Source organism: Pan troglodytes, chromosome 1 (genome assembly GCF_028858775.2).
Source record: "Pan troglodytes isolate AG18354 chromosome 1, NHGRI_mPanTro3-v2.0_pri, whole genome shotgun sequence".
NCBI lineage: Eukaryota > Metazoa > Chordata > Mammalia > Primates > Hominidae > Pan > Pan troglodytes.
The window spans coordinates 221,200,701-221,219,197 of NC_072398.2; the positions used below are offsets into that span (position 1 = coordinate 221,200,701).

An 18,497-nucleotide genomic window follows, 5' to 3' on the forward strand; every position below is an offset into this window, starting at 1 on the left:
GAGGTCTAGCTATGTTGCCCAAGCTGGTCTCGAACTCCTGGGCTCAACCGATGCTCCTGCCTCGGCCTCCCAAAGTGCCGGGATTACAGGCGTAAACCACCATGCCGGCCCCCAAGACACTTTTTAGCCTATTGCCTTGGTTTATTTTCTTCACGGATACTTTCACTCTCTGAAATAACATTATCCACTTGTTTTAATGTGTATTATCTGCCCCCCCCCCCAGCCCCTCCATGTAAGGTTCATTCTGCACGGCCTATCTTGCTCACTTAAGGATTTATTTCTTGCACAATAGATTGAATGAAAAACTCCCTTGCAAAGAGTAAGTGAAAAGCAGATATCAAACAGTGAGAACATTTCGTTCCTTTGGGTTCCACAGTTCTAACATTCTAACTTGCAAAAAAGAGCCAGTTCTTCTGTCGAAAGTGGGAACCGAACTCGGGCTCTCTCGGGGTTCAGAACAGGTGGAAAGTAACCCCCCCCCCCCCATCCCTTCTCTCTTTTCCCCTAGCCTCAACTCAACTCAGCTGGGGGGGTGTAGAAGCCTCTGGAGCTGCAAAAGGGGGCCGAGCGCTCAGATGCTCCTCCGCAGGCCGTGCGACTCGCCGCGCGCACACGCTGAGCTCAGCCCGGGCGGTGGGTGGGAAGGATCCGGGAGGGGCAGGTCTGGGGGTGTGAGGGTGGAGCGGAGCCCGGCCCCGCGATCCGGCCCGGGTTTTGCATGCCACCCACTCGCCCGCCCGGCCGCGGAGAATTCCATAATCACAGCGGGCGAGAGCGGAGACTGGGAGCGAAAAATCCGGGATCCGGCAACTTTGGGCAGCGCATGCGCGCCCGCGGCGCTCCATCCCAAACACACACACATTTTTCCCCCGGACTTGGAAAGTCACCCAAAGCCGCCCCAAGTGCAGGTAAGAGACTCGGCGCTCCCTCCGCCGCGGCCCCCCCACGTCCCCCAGCTCCGCGGGCCTCCCGGGGCGCCTCCCCGTCTCTCCCCCTGTCCCGGTGCACCACCCCCCACCCCCGGGGCTGCCGCTTGCAGCAGGGAGCGGGCGAGCGAGCGAGCGAGCGAGCCAGCCAGCCAGCCAGCCTGCGATCGGCGGCTGCCACCCAACTCCGGCCGTGCGGAGGCAGGGGGCACGGAGGGCTGGCACCCGGGCGCGGGGCGGCGCGTTGCCTGCCGTGGCCAGGGGAATGCCCGGCGCGCGGCTCCGGGGGAGGGGAGGGCTGCTCCTCCTGGGGGTCACTTACTCCAACTGAGGGGGTGGCGGGGTAGGGGAGAAGAGAGGGAGGTGCCAGGCGCGAGTACAGGACTTTGCAAATAGGGTGGGGGCGCCCCACGCGCTGTGGGCTCCCGGGGGGGCAGGTGATCTCCAATACCGGGTAATCACTCCTTCCCCCTAAACCCCCACCCCACCCCACCCCCCAGCAGCAGAGGGGTCGTGCGCTCTCCAGGGCAGAGAAGGAGGCGGGGTGAGGGGTGCCTGGGGTGACTTTGCAAGACTTTGCCCATGGGAAGGGGTGGGTGGGGAACCCCTCCAGCCGGCTCCTGTGCCCGGATACCGGGTGTAGGTGCTGCCAGCAGAGGTAGGCAGTGTTCGCTTAGGCGCGGGGTGCCAAAGGGTATCCCCGATAGGAAATCGAAGGCAAGAGATTTCTTAGATGGGGGGAGCGGCGCCCCCTTTTTCATCTGTGCCTGGGAAGTTTATCTCAAGTGCGCTGCTCCAGGCGCGGCAAGTGGCGTTCCTCACTCCCTTCCCCACCCCACCCCCTGCCTCCCCGGCTGAAGGGCTGGCAACACAGGGCACGGGGAGCCGGGGCATCGGCCCAGAGCTGCCCGGTTGTCGGCTGGAGCCCGCCTGGGTCCCGGGGAAAGTTCGGGCGAGTTGTTGCCGGCTGTTGTGTGCGCCAGAAGAGAAGTTGCGCCCGGGGACGTGGGACGCTGGGCTGGCGGGCTAGCGGGCTGGTAGAGTGGTGCGCTCCGGGGGGGGCTCTGCAGCGTGGGAGAGGGTCGGTCGGGGTCTGTTCCCCCAGGGTGGGCTGAGGGTGACCTCGGAGCTCAACAATTGGGGAGGAGGAGCCCTGAATCCAAGGGCACAGGGCTGAAATAGGCACCTGGTGAAGGACAGAGAAAAAAGTAGTTTGTGGGGGCGCAGGGAACACCAAAGGGAGAGAGCCGGTTTCCCGGTCACTTAGGGTCCGGCTTAACGGCAAAGGAGAGCGTGGTGACTGACGGAGGAGCGTCGGGGAGCGGGGCTCCAGGGGGCGCGCGGGAATGGGGGATCGGGCCAGACCGAGTCAGGGATCTCCCGGGGCAGGGGGCCGATTCGTGCGCCCGGGGTGAGCCGGCCGGGCGGAGCGGCGGCCGGTTTATTTTTACTCGGTGGCATTTGCAGAATGTGCAGCTGATGGCCGTCGGCCGCCAGGAAGTTTTGCTTTCTGTTCTTTCTCTCTCTTTCCGAAGCCAGCACTGCCGGGAGCTGGCGGGCCGGGCAGCCGGGTCTGGAAGGGGAGGGGGCGGCCGCTGGGGTGGCGAGGTGCGGGCAGAGGCGCGCTGGGGCCGCTGGCGGGGGCTGGCCGGGCGCGGGCGGGCGGGCGGTTGCTGGGCCGCTGCGGAGCGTTTGGGCGAATGTCTGTCCCCGGCGCTGGAAGCTCCTCCGCGAAGGGAACAGGTGTATGCGCCGTCAATCACGGCTGGAGGGACACTTTGGGGGCGTAGATTAAGATAATAATAATAGATTTTTCTCTAAGGGGTGGGCGCAGATTCTTCTTCCAAGTCATCCCCGACCCGGGTCCGGAGTTGGGGGAGGCTAGTGGAGCGCTGAGGGAGGCAGGGGACCCCCTCTTCCTCCACACAAGTTCCTCTGCCCCAGCCTCAGCTTGGAAAGCCGGCTCTGGGCGCGGCGAGGACCTCCTTCCAGCCACGCTGGCTACGGTGCGGGTGCGGGTGCGTGCCCACCGGGAAAGCGGCAGTAGCGCCTCTCCTGAGTATGGAGCTCCCCCAAACCTGGATCACTGGGCCACGGGGCGGAGTGTGCGTTTCTGACCGAGTGGAGTGTGGGGGCGCGGCCCTCATTGTGCGTAGTTGTCCCGCCGACACCCGGTACACTCAGGGGGTGGCGAGGGGGAAAAGGCCCTGGTAGTCGCGGGGCAAAGTTAGTAAATTTAGGACGTCTCCGAGCTGGTACAGGCGCGCGGTGAGAGCGCACGAGGGGACTGGAAAACAGATCGCCGGATAATCTTGGTGTCCCCCCGCCCGACCCACGACGCGCGCGCGCGCACACACACACACACACGCATACACATACACACACGCACACACACGCGCACACACACACGTCGCCGTCCTAAAGGGAGCTGTCCCGGCTGAGCAGGAGCAGCTGCGCCGGGCATGGGGAGGGGGGTAGTTGGTCCCCGGGGGCTGAGCCGGGGCTGCGCTCCACGTGCCCGGAGGGGGCGCTGGGCCGTTCGGCGCCCGAGCGCAAAGCGCCGGGTTTGCGTCCTGGTGGCGACCAGGCGGTGCGTCCCGGGCGGGCGTCGCGACCTGCGCAATCTCCGGCGGCCCGCGCCACTCCCCCGACCCCCAGCCGCTTTCCCACTTCCCAAACTTCGGTTTTTAGGGTGTGCCCCTCGCGGGAGCTCCTGGACCCTCTTCAGGGCAGAGTGGAGAACTTCTCCTTTCCAGGAGGTAGCCACCATCTCTGTCCCCAGAGTCCGGCGAATTGGAGAGATCGCCGCCACCCCCCCACCCCACCCACCCACCCCCTTCTTGTTAGCCACCTTAGAGGCGGTTAAGGAGAGTTTATGGGGAATATTGTTGAACTTCAGTAATCAGGTTTCCAGCGATCTTATGCCTCCTGTTTAATTTATTAGACTAGTTATTTATTCTGTTGATGATAATCTGTTGCTGGTTTCTATGGAGATGTTAAACTGATCTCTTTCAGAAATCAAACTCCATATGCACTAAAACGTTTAAAGGGGCAGTGCCTTCCTCTTTTTTTCCCCTTGCCTTGTTTGTTTGTTTTTTAGACTTTGCACCTTGCCGAGACTTGGAGTCTTGCTCTGAGTCTCGGCGCATTTTATTTCCTTCTTACGAAGGAGAGGAGCCCAGCCCGGGAGCCTTACGCTTTGTGGCAAGTACAGCTTATTATGGCTAGAAGAAAGCGAAGGCTTTGATCTCTAAGTTGCATCATCATTTAAAACAGATCATTTCACCACCACCCCCTTCCTCCCCCCATCATATAAGAGCAAAATTCTTTCAAGATCAAAGAGTCCAATCTTTTAAAAAAAGCTATTGTTTAAAAAAATAAGAAAGTCAGTTAAATATGAAACTCCCTTTTATATCTGCTCCCCTTATGTTTAAATAATTTTTTAATAAGAAAAACAAAACTTGTAGCTCAGCTAATTTTTTTCACACTTATTAATAGTTTATCTTGCCCCCCACCCCTTTTTAATTTAAAAGAAGTTCAAAGTTAGATTTCTCTGCCTGTGGGGGTTGAGGTATATTTGCTTCTCTTTTAGATCCTGACCATCTGTTTTAGGAAAATTAGCCTCTGGGAAGAGGGGAAAAGGAGTTTTTAGTCAAACTTACTGGAGTGCTTTATTTATTTATTTATTTTGGGGGGAAAATTGTCACCCAAATATTTTAAAGTTCAATTTTGCCTGCTTTTTGGGAGGATATCGATAACCTCTGTCTGGTATGTGAGAGTACATCAACTTTTTCTCCTTTTCTTCTCTGCCCAGGTATTTTTCTGTAGATTTGTGACTGGTTGGGGGTGGGGGTGGGGGCGTGGGGAGGCGGTGCAGTGAATTAAGAAAGGAAGACAGAAAAAAATTATCTTGTTTTGTGACACTGAAAAATTGCAAACTGACTCTGACTCAGATATTTATCACGCTGACAGATATGATACAAAGAGATTGCATTTCCTAATGATCCTTTGGGACTAAGTTGTAGGTAGAACCATTTAATGCATTTTTAATATTAAAGTAAGGCAGGGGTTGCATTTTCTTGGAGGTAGGGGGAGTGAATGTCCTTCCATAGAGATGGTGCTTTCTGAATATACTGCTTTACTTTTTCAACTGGACACCCCCCCAACCCCACCCCTCCACATTTCCATTTACTTTGTGTGGGGGGGGGGGAGGGTGAGCCATGCACAGAGCATTTGGCTTTCATAAATAAATTTATATCTGGCCAGAAGGTTCAATGCTAAATAAGAGCACACTTAAAAAAAAAAAAAACTGACTCCACCCCTGCTATAGGAAATAAAACAGGCAATACTTGAGTTTTTTTTTTTTTCTTTCTTTCTGCCACCCTGGTTCTCTTTTATATTATTTTATATTGGAGGGAGGGAGGTAGAGTGGTTGTTGCTGCTCAGCTCAGAGGCGAGAGGAACCATTCCTATTATTTCCCTCTTTGCTATATTTTTAAAATTTGTTTGATTTGGATTGCAAACAGAACAGAGGCTTACGAGTAGAAAAGAGCACTGTGGCTTTAAACTCAGGAGTTTGCATATTCTCCTTGTATCTTTCCCCTTTGCTAATTATTGTGTTGTTTTCAGAGCAAATATGTCATATCCATGGCGACCGGGCAGGTTTATTGTCTTTCTGAAGCAATAGCTCACATAAGTAATTAATGACTTTCTTTTTTTTCCTCTGGCTTAGGTTAAACAGATCATTCAAGGAAAGTCATATCTCTCTCTTCTCTCTCTCTCTCTCCCCCTCTTTTTCTCTCTCTCTTTTTTTAGCCCAGTGACATAAGAACATGAGTAGAACAAGAAAATACTTTAACCAAGAAGTCAACAGCTTATTTTCCCCCATTTCTTTTCAAAGCTGAAGTGTCAGCTTTCAGACATATGAGGCTGTCATTCTCGCAGCCCTCAGCAGTGCAGTCCACGCCTGGGCTGGAAACCCACTGAAAGGTTGTGTAGCTTGGAGACAAGGGAGGTGTTAGCATGACGGGGGGAGGAACCTGGAGGAATTTGCTTTTGAGGTTGGGGGAAGCACTCCAAAATAAGTATTTCTCCTGTATTTAGCAGAATTTAATTAAATTGTTTACAGGAAAGAATTAATGAGTTGGTAGTAATGTGTTTTCCCACCTCCCTTCTTTTTCCCAGTCTAGTTAATTGGAAAGACTAAGTTTTTCTTTTTGCTTCACCTTCAGCTTCCGCTTTCTCCGACCTTTGTCTCAAGTGCTTTTTCCAGGAAAAGTAGCTTTTGGAATCCCCACTGGTTAATATTTCCAGAAGTATAGTGGGGTTTTTGTTTTTGTTTTGCTTTTCCCCTTAGACCTACAACTCAGAGCTGGTTTCTTCTTCTCGGGAATCAACAGCTCTGATGATTGACTAACACTTGGATTTTTCAACTTTTTTTTTTTTTTTTTTGATGGGAAGAGGGTCTTTTCGGATGTAAAATTATATAGATGGCACATCTCCCCTTCTGCATCTCGTGGCAGTATTAGGGAAGGTAGAAGCAAATTTTTTCTTTTTTAAAAAAAAAAATCACCTTTTATGATCTACCCTTTACAAATGGACCTTTGCTAATAAGAATCCTCATGATGTCCCCCCCCTAAACTTTAGAATGTGCTAGATGTCCTACTAATATTCTCCAGGGCTCGCTCGCCCCCTCTTATAGACATACATTAAGTACATTTATACCGTCCTCTCCCCCTTTTTAAAATTTCAGGCATAGCCAAGGTTTTTGTGTGTGTCCTTACAAGGGGGGAACGAGATAAAGAGAGAAGCATTTATGTTGTACTCACACACAATTAAAAAGAATATTCTCCCCACCATCTGAACGAAGTTCAAAAAGGCTGTGAGTCCACGGAATGAATCTTTAGGCTTTTGGCATTGAAAATAAAAATATAAAGAAGAGAGATTTATTTGGTATCTTGTTTCTGAAGAGGAGAAGAGAAGGCCGAGCCAGTCTGATGCTGAGACTCCAGCGGAGTTGTAATTGAGCCCGTAACCTCTTGATGTCTATATCAGAAAAACAGACATGAGCAGAGGGAACCGAAGAGAGGCAAACAAGCCTGGTAGAGGAGAGGGAGCTCAGGGGGAGATTCACGGAGAGAGGAGAGAGATTTAATTTATAGACATTTTAAAAACCGTAATTTCATTAGGATCTGTTCTTCCCTTTCTCTGAAGGGCAGCCCGGCAGACCGATAAGGCCGGTCCCTGTGCCCGGGATACGTGGCGTGGTTGGGAGGGTGCAGGCTGGAAGCATCATCGCCAGCGCCCCGGGTTGGTTTCTTCTCTGTCCACTTTCTACTGGCTTTCTTATTTTGAAATTAAAAAGTCCCAGATGGCCAGAAGTCAACCGTGGTTCTGGCTGCCTGGTGATCTCTCCTCTGGGTGCCACACCGCTCTGCGAGTGGGTCTGTCTTCTGCCTGGGCGGTGGCATCTGCGTGGCTCCCTTCGGTTGCAGGGCTGCCTGGGGTGCCAGCAGCAGGAGGCCACTGGGGGAGGGGGGCACCCCCACCTCGGGCCCCCTTGAGTTCACCAAGTTAAGTTGCTGTGGCTCTGAGGCCACAGCTTGGGGAAAAAAAGCTAAAGCCTGTCGTAAATTCTGCAAAAATTAATCAAGCGTTTAAGAGCTGCACGTTAACGAGGTTTTGCAGGCAAGCTGGGCCCTTCTCCTGTTCCCCCTGTTCAAAGTCCGGCAGAGTGAGGGGTGGCCTGGACAGTGTGAAGGGAAGGGGGAGTTTTTTTTTTTTCTTACTTGGAATAATTGAGGACAACCAGGGAGAAGGAAGAAGAGAGAGGGGTTTATTGAATAGAAATTCTCAAGTGCTCTTCTTCCATATTGTTGGAAATTCTTTCCCTTTTGGTCTGGATTTGTCCTATGTGTCTTTGGTGGAAAAGACACGTAGAGAAAGAGAGTGAAGGTGGGGGGAGAGAGAGAGAGAAAGAGAGAGAGAGGAGGATAGAGAGAGAGAGAGAGAGACAGGGACGTGTCGCTCCTTCGGAACTCATTATCATTCTTAATAAGTCTTAAGGAATAAGGAAGCGCATTGAGTGTAAATGCTGGGTAATCCTAACACTTCTCAAGGTGAGAGGAGTCTTGAGGACACAGAGAAAAGAGCCAGCAGAGGAGGGGGTGGGGGGGGCAGGCAGAGGCCCTGGGGAAGTGGCAGGCCCAGGGTTTGGGAGGCTCAGCAGGAGGCCTGGAGGCTGGGGTGGGGGGACCCCAAGATGTCCCAGGTGGGATGGGTTGTCTGAGATGACCCAGGGGATCTCAAAGATAGGGGGCTTTGCTAGGAGCAAGGAGCAGGGGTGATGGGAACAGCCCTGTCTTGGGTGGGGGGTGTGGGCAGGGGCCACAGGGTATTTGCTTTCTCCTGGGCACCATGTCCCCAAACAGCTTGGCTCCTGACCCCTGGCCTCAAGTCCCTGGAGAAGGCCCAGGTGGGGGTAGGGTTAGAGGAGGCTTGTCCCACCCCACGCTCCCCCTTACTGTCCCCTTGGGCTCCCCTGCAGTGGCCACTGTGAGAAGCAGGAGGGACAGAGTGGTGGCTAGAGCTCAGCTCTGGACACTAGGTGGCTTAGAGGATCTGCGAGGTTCTGCAGAGCGGCAGCGGCTGCTGGCTTCCCCTCCGTCCCCACTGGTGGGCTCCTCTGTGCGATGCCTCTGCTGGCTGGGCAGGAAGCCCTGGCACACAGGAGGGAGGGCGCTGGCCCAGGGCATGGCACAGCTCCCGGGCCAGCCCTGCCAGTGACCAGCTTCCAGGCAAAGCGAGGATGAGGCCGGGGCAGCTCCCGGGTGAGGAGGCAGCGGTCAGGGATGCTTGCTGCCAAGACGACTGGAGTCCTGCCTGTGGTCTCCGCCCGTTCCATCCTTGGCCACCTGGGTGTGAGGCACTGCTGAGCCCGGGTTTGGCGGCGGGCAGTCTCTGGGCTGTGCTTCTTCCCTTCTTTTGAATCCATGTGCCCCCTTTGAGAATCCTCTTAATAAAAAAAAATCTCATAAGCATAAATGTTGCTTATACTTTGAGGGGTTTCGCAGATCTTATAAATGCAGTCTAAGGACCCTCTAGGGCCCCCTGCTCTGGTGGGCTTCTTTCCAATTCTCCAGGATGAGGCAGGGGGGCAGGAGGGAGGAGGCAAGATCGGTCCCCACCACTACTCCCACCTGCCTGCCTCTGCACTGGGAGAGGAGAGTGCTGTCAAACTGTCACCCAGGGGACCCCATAGGTGGATCGGGGCTAGCACTCAGGTTGCTCTGTGAGGAACCCCACCTGCTCAGGTAGCGATGCCCCTCACCAAGCCAAAGGCAGCTCTCCCGGTTCCCCTATCCACAGTAATGGATACATCCCCTTAATGGCAGAGCTCTTGGGCACATATAAAGGGATGTTCTGGATGAGAACATCCCCGTATCCAGCTAACGTTCTCTGGGATTCTAGGATGTTTGAGCAAGGGTCTTAGGCAAGGTAATGTTTGAACCTTGGATAGTTTGCTCTGTGGAGAGATGTCAGCATGGAGAATAGCACAATTCAGGTTGGACTTATCATAGTTTTAAAAAAAAACATTTTTTCAAACTCTGTGTTTCTTTTGGAAAGCAACTTCTGGGGAGCTTTTAAAGGCGATGTGTGGGAGTCAGAGGTGAAGGCTGGTGCCTGAGCCGGTGGGAAGCCCGGAGGGAGAGTGGGATGGGTTAATGGCGGGTGTATTCTGCTTTTCTGTTGTTTAAGAGCAGTAATGGCCAAATTGCATGCCCTGCGTGTGCCTTGCTGATGAGATTTACCGAAAGGAAGCCTCGCTGCCTCTTTGCTGATGGTCTCTGGGTGGGTGAGCGTGTGTGTATGCGTGTGTGTGTGTGCGGGTGATAGTGCGCGTGTGTAAATGAGAAGAAGGGGTGGGGGAATGAGCTCTGCCAGGCTGGCACCCTTCCCCAGCACTAATTGCTGGCAGAGTACCTATGAGGGCTGTGCCAGCGTCTCCAGCTCCGCCCGCCCCCCTCGCCCCCGGGGAGCTCAGCTGTGCCGCTCGCTATGTGAGGGCCATTTCCGGGCCCACTCGTCCCCACAGCTCCTTCGGGATTTTTGGGGAAATCTGATCCCTGGGGAGACCATGGGTCAGGCCCCAGCATCTCTGGCTGGGGATCGGGGGAAGGGGTGAGACACGGGTGGCCCCAAGCTCCACTCAGGTCTAACTGTCCACTCCCCTACCCTTCTGTGAGCCCCACACTTAAGGTCTTGCGAGGTGTGGCCTGATAGGCTATGCATCTGGGGACCCTGTTCTGGTACTGGCTCTGCAGTAAATCACTGTGTGGCCTTAGGTAGTCATTTTACCTTTCTGGGCCTCAGTTTCCTCTCTTGTCAAATGGGCTCTGACCCTACCACCCTCGGAGGGGTGTCCTGATGGTTGGCTGGGCTCTTAGCTATGAAAGTCCTTTTTAAAGTAATTAAACATAACGAAGAATTTATCATGGTTGGCATTGTCAAGTGCAAGGTGTCCCCAAGGTCAGGGGAGCCGGTTTTTATGTCATATGGTATCAGTCTCAAAGGGGACCCCTGTGAATTCCATTCCAGAAAGCCGTGAGCCTGGGTGTCGCGGGTGGTGCTGGGGTTACATTTTTGTGTCAGGTTGCAGGTTGGTTCTGTTATCATTGGGAACTTGGGGGTGAATTTGGGGGCTGCCTTTCAGGCAGAATGGGGGATCCCATTCAGGATATGGGGTGTGCTTTACTGTTTTGTGCCTCTGGAGCCAACAGGTTCATTTGAGAAGCTGTATATAGTGTAGATGGTGCATTCTGGAGCGAGTTCGCTGGGGATCAAAATCGTGTGACCTTTCATCAGTGACTTAACTGGCCGGTGCCTCATCTATGAAATGGGCATAATAGCACCTACCTCGTGGGGCTGATGTGAGGGTTACACGAGCTAAGACGTGTGAAATGTTAGGACCACATGTCTGTGTGTGTTACAGACCCATGCAGGAGAGGCCACGGAAACACTTGCGGCTTATCAGGGATTGCCATGGAGAGGGGAACTGGGAGAGCTTGCTCTCTGTCTGTCTGGAGCTGGGCCCCTAGTGCAGGGTGACGTGGTGCTGCACAGAGATTCTGCATTTTGTCCTTTACCTCTCTGGCCTGCCTGGGGTCCTCCTGGTGTTTTTGCTGCTGGGTCTGGAGGGGATGAGAATGAAGACTCTGCCCACATGTGGAGTCAGTCCCTCAAGTGGGGCAGGGGCCATTGCTCTTTCTTTCCCACACTGGCCAGACCAAGTGTTCCTGGAGCTCGGTGGGGTGAGGTGGGTCATCATGGGAGCTGTTTGGGACAGAAGGCCAGGGTGGGGTGGGGTGAGGGCAGATCTTGGAAACCGGCCCAAGGCGCCAGTGGCCTCTGCCAGTGTGAGCTGAATTCTGGGTGCTGGCAATCCCAGAGTCGTGCCCACGAGAGCGCCTCGCAGATGGAGGCTGTGTGGCTGGCAGAGGGAGCGGCGCGTGGGATCAGGAGCCAGGCTGAGCTGAAGGCGAATTGTGTTTCCTCCACTTGGACGATTCATTCCTCGAATCCTTTGTTTCCGCATCTGTAAAATGGGACTGGGAATTCCCGCCACGTGGACCATGAGAATTAGATGAGAGGATCCCAGCTGACATTTGCTGGGGTTCCACTTTGAGCTTTATTTTACGGAACGCACACTGCCAGTGAGCAGCACATAGCAGGGGCGCAGGAGGAGGATGAAGCAGCCGTTGTGGGCTGAGCCTCAGCTGGGTCTTGGCCTGAGCTCATCGCAGAGCCTCGGCGCTTAGCCAAGGGGCAGAGGACAACGGTTGTCCCTTTAGCCCCTGACATGGATGGAGCTGAGGTTTCCCACCTGCCCCAGGGATGGGTGCTCCCCAGGCCTGGGTGGAGGGCCACGAGACAGGCAGGGCAGGGCCAGGAGGAGAAGCAGAGGTGGGGTGGAGGCAGTGACCTAAGGAAGCAAGGGCATGAGGCCGTGAAGCGGGGGGCACTGGAGGGGCGAGGGGCACTTATGGAAGATGAGGTGTATGAAACTCCATCGGCCTCTCCCATTTCACTGTGCTATGCCAAAACACTCCGGTTCTTGTTTCACTATCTGAGATCTGGGAGCAGGTTAATTTCCATGACGAACTCCAGGCCACGTGCTTGAAGGATTTATCTAATTAAACGGATGCTTTTTTCTAAGAAAGAAATGAAGAAAGGGAGGGAGGGAAGGAAAGAGAAAGGAAAGGAAAGAAGGAAGAAAGGAAGGAAAAAGATGAGAAGGAAGGAAAGAAAGAAAGGAAGATAAGGATAAGGAAAAGAGAAAGGGAAGGAATGAGAGGAAGCGTGGAAAAGAAGGAAGGAAGGAAAGAAGGGAGGGAGGAAGGGAGGGAGGGAGGAAGGAAGGAAGAAAGGAAGGAAGGAAAGAAGGAAGAAAGGAAAGAAGGAAGGAAGGAAAAGAAAGAAAGAGAGGAAAGGAAGGAAGGAGGGAGAGAGAGAGAGACAGAAAGAAAGCAAGCAAGCAAGCAAGCAAGAAAGAAAGACAAGAAGGCAGGCAGGCAGAGAAGTTGGAGGCTGACTGGTAATTTTTGAAAGGCCGTGAAGGAGCAGAGGAGAGGGCCTGCTGACTGAGGTGGGGCCTCTCCTGGCAGGTCATCCTCCTGTCTTTAAATGCTTTTAGTTTATTTCCAAAATAACTCTTGGGGCCAGGTGCGGTGGTTCATGCTTGTAATACCAGCACTTTGGGAGGCTGAGGCATGTGGATCACTTGAAGTCAGGAGTTCGAGACCAACCTGGCCAACGTGGTGAAACCCCGTCTCTACTAAAAATACAAAAAAATTAGCCGGGTGTGGTGGTGGAAGCCTGTAGTCCCAGCTACTCAGGAGGCTGAGGCAGGAGAATTGTTTGAACCCAGATGGCGGAGGTTGCAGTGAACTGAGATCATACCACTGCACTCCAGCCTGGGCAACAGAGCGAGACTCGCTCTCAAAAAAAACAAAACAAAACAAAACAAAATAGCTCTTGGGCTGGGAGGTAGGGAGATAACTGGAGGGTGTGGGGTCTGTACCGTCTCATACAGTAGCCATTAGCCCACATGGCAATTTAAGTTACATTTAAAATTTGGTTCTTCCGTGAACGAGCCACATTTCAGCTGCCCCACAGCCACGTACGGCTGGAGCTCCCGTGCTGGGCAGCTCAGGTGGGTCATTTCCATCATCGCAGGAAGTTCTGTTAGAAGCTTCCCTCCGAGGGATGCTTCCCTCAAACTTGGGCTAAATGGAGGACCCCCCCATGGGACAGTGATAGAGATGGAGGGCGGGGGCACACCCAGATGTCGTGAGGGCTCCCAAGACCAAGGTCTCCGTGGTGCCAGGACATCTTCTCTTTTGATTCTGCTTCAGGTTTCCTCTCTCCCAGGGCAGGGTGAGATGGCTGGTCTAGAGTGAGGCAGAACGGGGCTTAAGCCCTTCTTTTCCCACTTAGGACCTTTGTGACGGTGGGCCTGGGTCTTACCTCTCCAGTCCTGTGGAATTGGGCAGGCAGTCAGCAGTGCCGCCTCGCTGGGGTTCTTGTGATCATTAATGGAGGTGGCGCAGAAAGCACTTGGTAGAGAGCACAGGGTGAGCACTTGAAAAATGGGGACCACCATTGTTATCTTGATGATTATAATTATAGTTTTTTTTTTTTTTTTTGAGACGGAGTCTTGCTTTTTCACCCAGGCTGAATTGCAGTGGCACGATCTAGGCTTGCTGCAACCTCCGCCTCCCGGGTTCAAGCAATTCTCCTGCCTCAGCCTCCTGAGTAGCTGGGATTACCGGCGTGCGTCACCACGCCTGGCTAATTTTGTATTTTTAGTAGAGATGGGGTTTCACCATGTTGGTCAGGCTGGTCTCGAACTCCTGACCTCAAGTGATCCACCCACCTAGGCCTCCCAAAGCGCTGGGATTACAGGCATGAGCCACCGCGCCAGGCCAATATTATTTTCATAATGATTATTGAATAGTGTTTGGGCCTGTGGAGTTCTTAGGGACACTCTCCCAGCAAATGTGGATTTATCCATAATTGACCCTTTCCAGATTTACTTTCAGTGACCCCCACCCCCTCACATCCTTTCCTTCTGGAGACCTAATTTGGATTTCTTCTTTCCATCCCTCCTTTCTTTGGGCAAAAGGAAGACTTGGAACTGCCCTGGAATGAACTCTTACAGGCCCTTCTTCTTGGGAGGTAGAGCCCCTGTCTCTCCCAAAACATATACGCTTGCCCATGTGCACATGTACACACACACATACACACACACACACACACACACTCTTCTCCACTGGCCTAGCCGTTAAAAATAAATAAATAAAACCCCAAATATTAAAGCAGGGGTGAGCAGATGTGGCCCTGGCAGGGCTGGCTGGGTTGTCTGGAGGCGGGGGTGGCCGGTGGCCCCGGGAGGGCCATGTGTGTTGATTCCCGGACATTGCCCAGCGCCCTGTGTGCTAATGTGAAGCTGAAAAGTCCCCTGCATTGTGCCGGCTCCTTTCCCCGTGAAAAGGCAATTGAGTCAGTGAGTTCCAAATGGATTGGAGCTGACAGTAAATGAGAATTTGGCAGTGGGTAGAAAACAAGCTTCCCCCACCCTCCACCCAACACACACTCCCTCATCCCTCCCTCAACTCTCAGTGCCTGTTTGGTTTTGAGAGGGATTTTGCAAAGAATTATGATTTCTGTTTGCACGTATCACACATTATCAGCAGGGGTCATGCCCCAGCCTTCCCCCCTCCCAGGGACGGCCCAGCCCCCTCCCCCAGGTGACCAGGCCCACTCCCCTTCCCGCCTCGGTGGCTCCGCCACCGCCAGCGATCCCGAATGAGTTAAGGGCTGAATCAACTCTAGACCCAGCTGTACATTTTACTCTGGGTTCCTGAATGAAGGGACGTGCTGTGCTCAGCACGATTGGAGACTGTCTGTCCCGGGTGACCCACCCGGCCCCCACCCTGCTGGGCTCCACCAGCTTTTATGGGACCTGCCGCTCAGTCCCAGGACCTCATCCCTGGCAGCTGGGGAGCCAGTGGCTCATGCCGTGGGGACCTTGTCTGGTGTCTTCCCCGTGTCCAACCTGCTCTTACAGACCTATTTTAATTCTAAAAGAAAGAGTACACCATTTTAAGTTGGTCTTATCCCTGGTTTGTAAAGAAGGATTGCAATGTTGAGGGTTCATGGATGCCAAGGGCCTTGCCCCCATCATTCTCCATTCCACAGTGTCCACACCAGTACCGTAGTCAGTAGATACTTACTAGTACCAGGCCCTCTCGCCAATGGCCCCGTGTCCCTAGACCTCCCCACTTAAGCATTCCCAGAAGCTGCAGGGAGGGAAACACTGCTTCCTTTCAAATACCCCTCCAGTCGTGCTCCTCATTTGTGACATAGCAACTCTTTAGCCTGACCAACCTGTCTCTATAGAGGGGTAGCGTCTTTCCTATTTCTGCAGGGCAAGAGGCACAGCGATGCCCTTGTTTTGGCAGAATTACAACCTGCTCCTGGGGGGTGTCTGTGCCCCCAGTGGCCAGGGAGGCCCCTCAGGGGACTCTTTCTGGAAAAGGCTGGTGGAGTCTGCTTGTTTGAGGAGCTATGCTGGGAGGATAGTGGTAAAGTCCTCGGCTCAAATCCCTGGTCTCTCCTTATTGGGACTGTGACTTTGGAATATTGTGGGCTCTGCTCAGCCTCAGCTTTCTCACTTGTGAAAGAGGGTTCACGATAGCACCTATCACTTGGGGTTGCTGTGAGGATTAGATGAAATGACGCTGGAAGGGCTCCTGGCACATGGTGATGAGGGGTAGCTATCGTTGCTACTAGTACTGTCTCTACTCCACCCTCCCCATCTGTCATCATGAAGGCAGTAAGGCAGAGGGCTCCCTGTGTTTGAGCTCCGGAGACCCCCAAGGCCAGGCTGAAGCGTCATCCCAGAGGCTGTGGCCACCACAAGTCTGTTGGAGCATGTTCGCCAATAGCAAGGCAAACGTGTCCGCCCAGTACAGAGCCCTCGAGGGAGCAGGGAAAGGCTTGCAATGCCCAGGGCTGAGCTGTTGGACGTGCAGGTGGCAGTCCCTGGGCTGGCCTGGACTGCCTGCCCGGGGAGGAGCTGACTCCCAGCACTGGCGCCATCTTGGTTCTCCTTGGCCTCTCCTCGCAGACGGGAGTGTGGCCCTTGCCCTTCCCCAGGAGCAGGTGGCCTTTGCAGCCTGGCACCTGTTCCCAGAGGGTAGCTGCCAAGAAGGCACAAACCCAGGGATCTCCCTGCGTGTCCTCCGAGTCATTGCACAAGGCCTGTGTGCTGCCTGGAGGGGCTGGCCTGGGCCTGTGCTAGTGGAGAAGGTCGAAGGAGGAGCTTCTCTCCTCCCAGAGCCCCCTCCTCGCCCTCCAGGCAAGTCACAGGAGAGCCAGGACCAGCATCCTGAGGTCTGTGTCCTGGGGGTTTGTTGGGGTGGGGCGAGTAGGGGAGGGGGGAGACGGGTGAAGGATGTGAATGAAGTTGGAGAGGGGGTGCAGGAGAAGGGTCTTGCCTCTGTCCCTAAGGGGCAGATTTTACATTCTTATTTTATTAAAAGAGAAAGGAAATAGACATTTACTGAAGGCCGATTGTGTGTCAGATGCTGCGCTGTGACTCTTTGTGGGATTGAAAGACACAAGGCAAGCAGTGGTTCGATTCCCATTGTACCTGGCAGGAAATGAGGCTCTGAGAGGTTCAGTCACTTACCTGAGTTCACTCAGCTCATTAAAGGAGAGCTAGGGTTCCAACGCTGGTTGATCTGACTCTGAAATGCACGCTTTTCCCTATGCACTGGAAAAATAGAACCATATTTTAAACAGTTTTTGAAAATAGATCAAAGGGAAAAAAAATGCACCCCTAACTTAACTATCATGAGACAACATTGTTTAGTATCTGGTGTATTTCTGTCTAGTGTTTTTCCCCCGTTTGGTGACTGTATATATTTATTAAACATGTATTTTACATAACTATAATCATAAAAGAATATGGTTTTGATTGAGACTTTGGACGAGGTAGGAGGGTCTCCTAAGCTGGGGCCACCGGGGAGGGATTGATTCTTGGCAAAATGGAAACCTGGTTTTGGCTCTGAGCCATGTTTTTGGTAATGAGGTGCCTGAAACTGCACTGGAGAAGGCAAACTGGCTGAATGGAGAGGCAGGCGAGACCCCAGTGTTCTCTCCTGGGTAGCTTTTGCTCAGTTAAGTGGCAGAATTTTCCTTTTAACTCACTTCCTTCTTGCTTTTGACAAATGGGAATATTTGTACCATTTTCCCGAATGACCTCCTCTCCTTGGGGTAATGAGAAAATGACAGTCTTTGCTAAGTGCTTTGAGATATTCAGATATAAAAATGGAGAGCAGAGCGTTGTCGTGGGCCTTTTGCTGCCAGGGCGCTTTATAAGGAGGAAGTGCAGTTTGTGGGGAGTGAAGGTCACCGTGAGGGTGAGGGCTCCTGCTGGAACTCGTGTCTCTCTGGGCACAAGGGCCAGGGCACTTCTGGCCCAGCTCAGGGTGGGCGGGGTGTTGGTGGAGCCTCTGCCCCTCTTCCAGGTACACACTCCCAGGCCAGATCCCCAAGGGCCAGGTGATCTGGGTCACTCAGGCAAAGCCCCCACCTTGGCTGGAATCTTGCAAATAAACGATTCAATTCCGAGAGAGTTCTCCCCTTCTCACTTCATAGGGTCTGCCCAGGAATATCACGACGGAATAAATACGGTGTCACCTGTACAAATTATCATCCCGAGGATGGTTTCGAAACATGGAAAAATGTTTATTATATGAGTGAAAAAATATACCAAATGCCAAGAGCTGTGAACGCTGCGAGAGAAACTATATAAAAATCCAAATGCTTCTGTAGAACGCTTGAAAGGTGATCCTCCAAAATGAAAATTATAGCGTTAGGGTGGTGGGACTACGGTGATTTGTTTTTTATTTCACAACATTTTATTTAAATTCCCCCCCTGTGATTAAAAACCAACAAAGCCAACGTGTCGGCCCGGCAGGGAGCCCTGGCAAGGGGGAGGGGGCGGGGCAGCGCCAGGCGAGAGGGCGCCTGCACCCACGGCCCCCGCAGGGCGCTGAGCTCACCGGCTGTGCCAGCCACAGAAACCTATGAGATCTCGAGAAGCTGAGGCGTATCGGTGACTCAGCCTTCGTGTTGTGCTGTGCAACAATAGCTTTTGTCCTTTGCCCAAAACCCTAGGCCAGTGTGCTAAAAAAAAAAAAAAATATATATATATATATATATAAAATTATGAGATAGTTTGTACTTTCCTCACCAGCCAGTGCCAGCTTCGGGTGCTTTATTTATTCAAGGTGGGGAGGCAGGGAAGACGGGGTGGGGCTGGGGGGGAGACAGAAAGGAAAAGAAAAACAAGGTAAGACTCGGACAAGGCCCAAGAAATGTTTGAACCTCAACAACAAACTTTCTTTTGTTTCACCAGTGGGAAGGAAAAAATAAATGTGCAGCAAAGCAAACTCCCTACATGTAGCTCGTGGGGTTGATTCCTTCGCTTCTTGCAGTGGT

General features: G+C 53.1%; 1 protein-coding gene across 1 annotated transcript in view; it reads left to right on the plus strand.

The window, feature by feature from the left end:
* The first annotated feature begins 819 nt into the window (after positions 1-819).
* CASZ1 (castor zinc finger 1) overlaps positions 820-18,497 on the plus strand; it is a 160,258-nt gene continuing 142,580 nt past the window's right edge. Inside the window, exon 1 of the mRNA XM_063786374.1 lies at positions 820-908. The gene's annotated coding sequence lies outside the window, so the exon portion shown is untranslated. The remainder of the gene's footprint in view (positions 909-18,497) is intronic.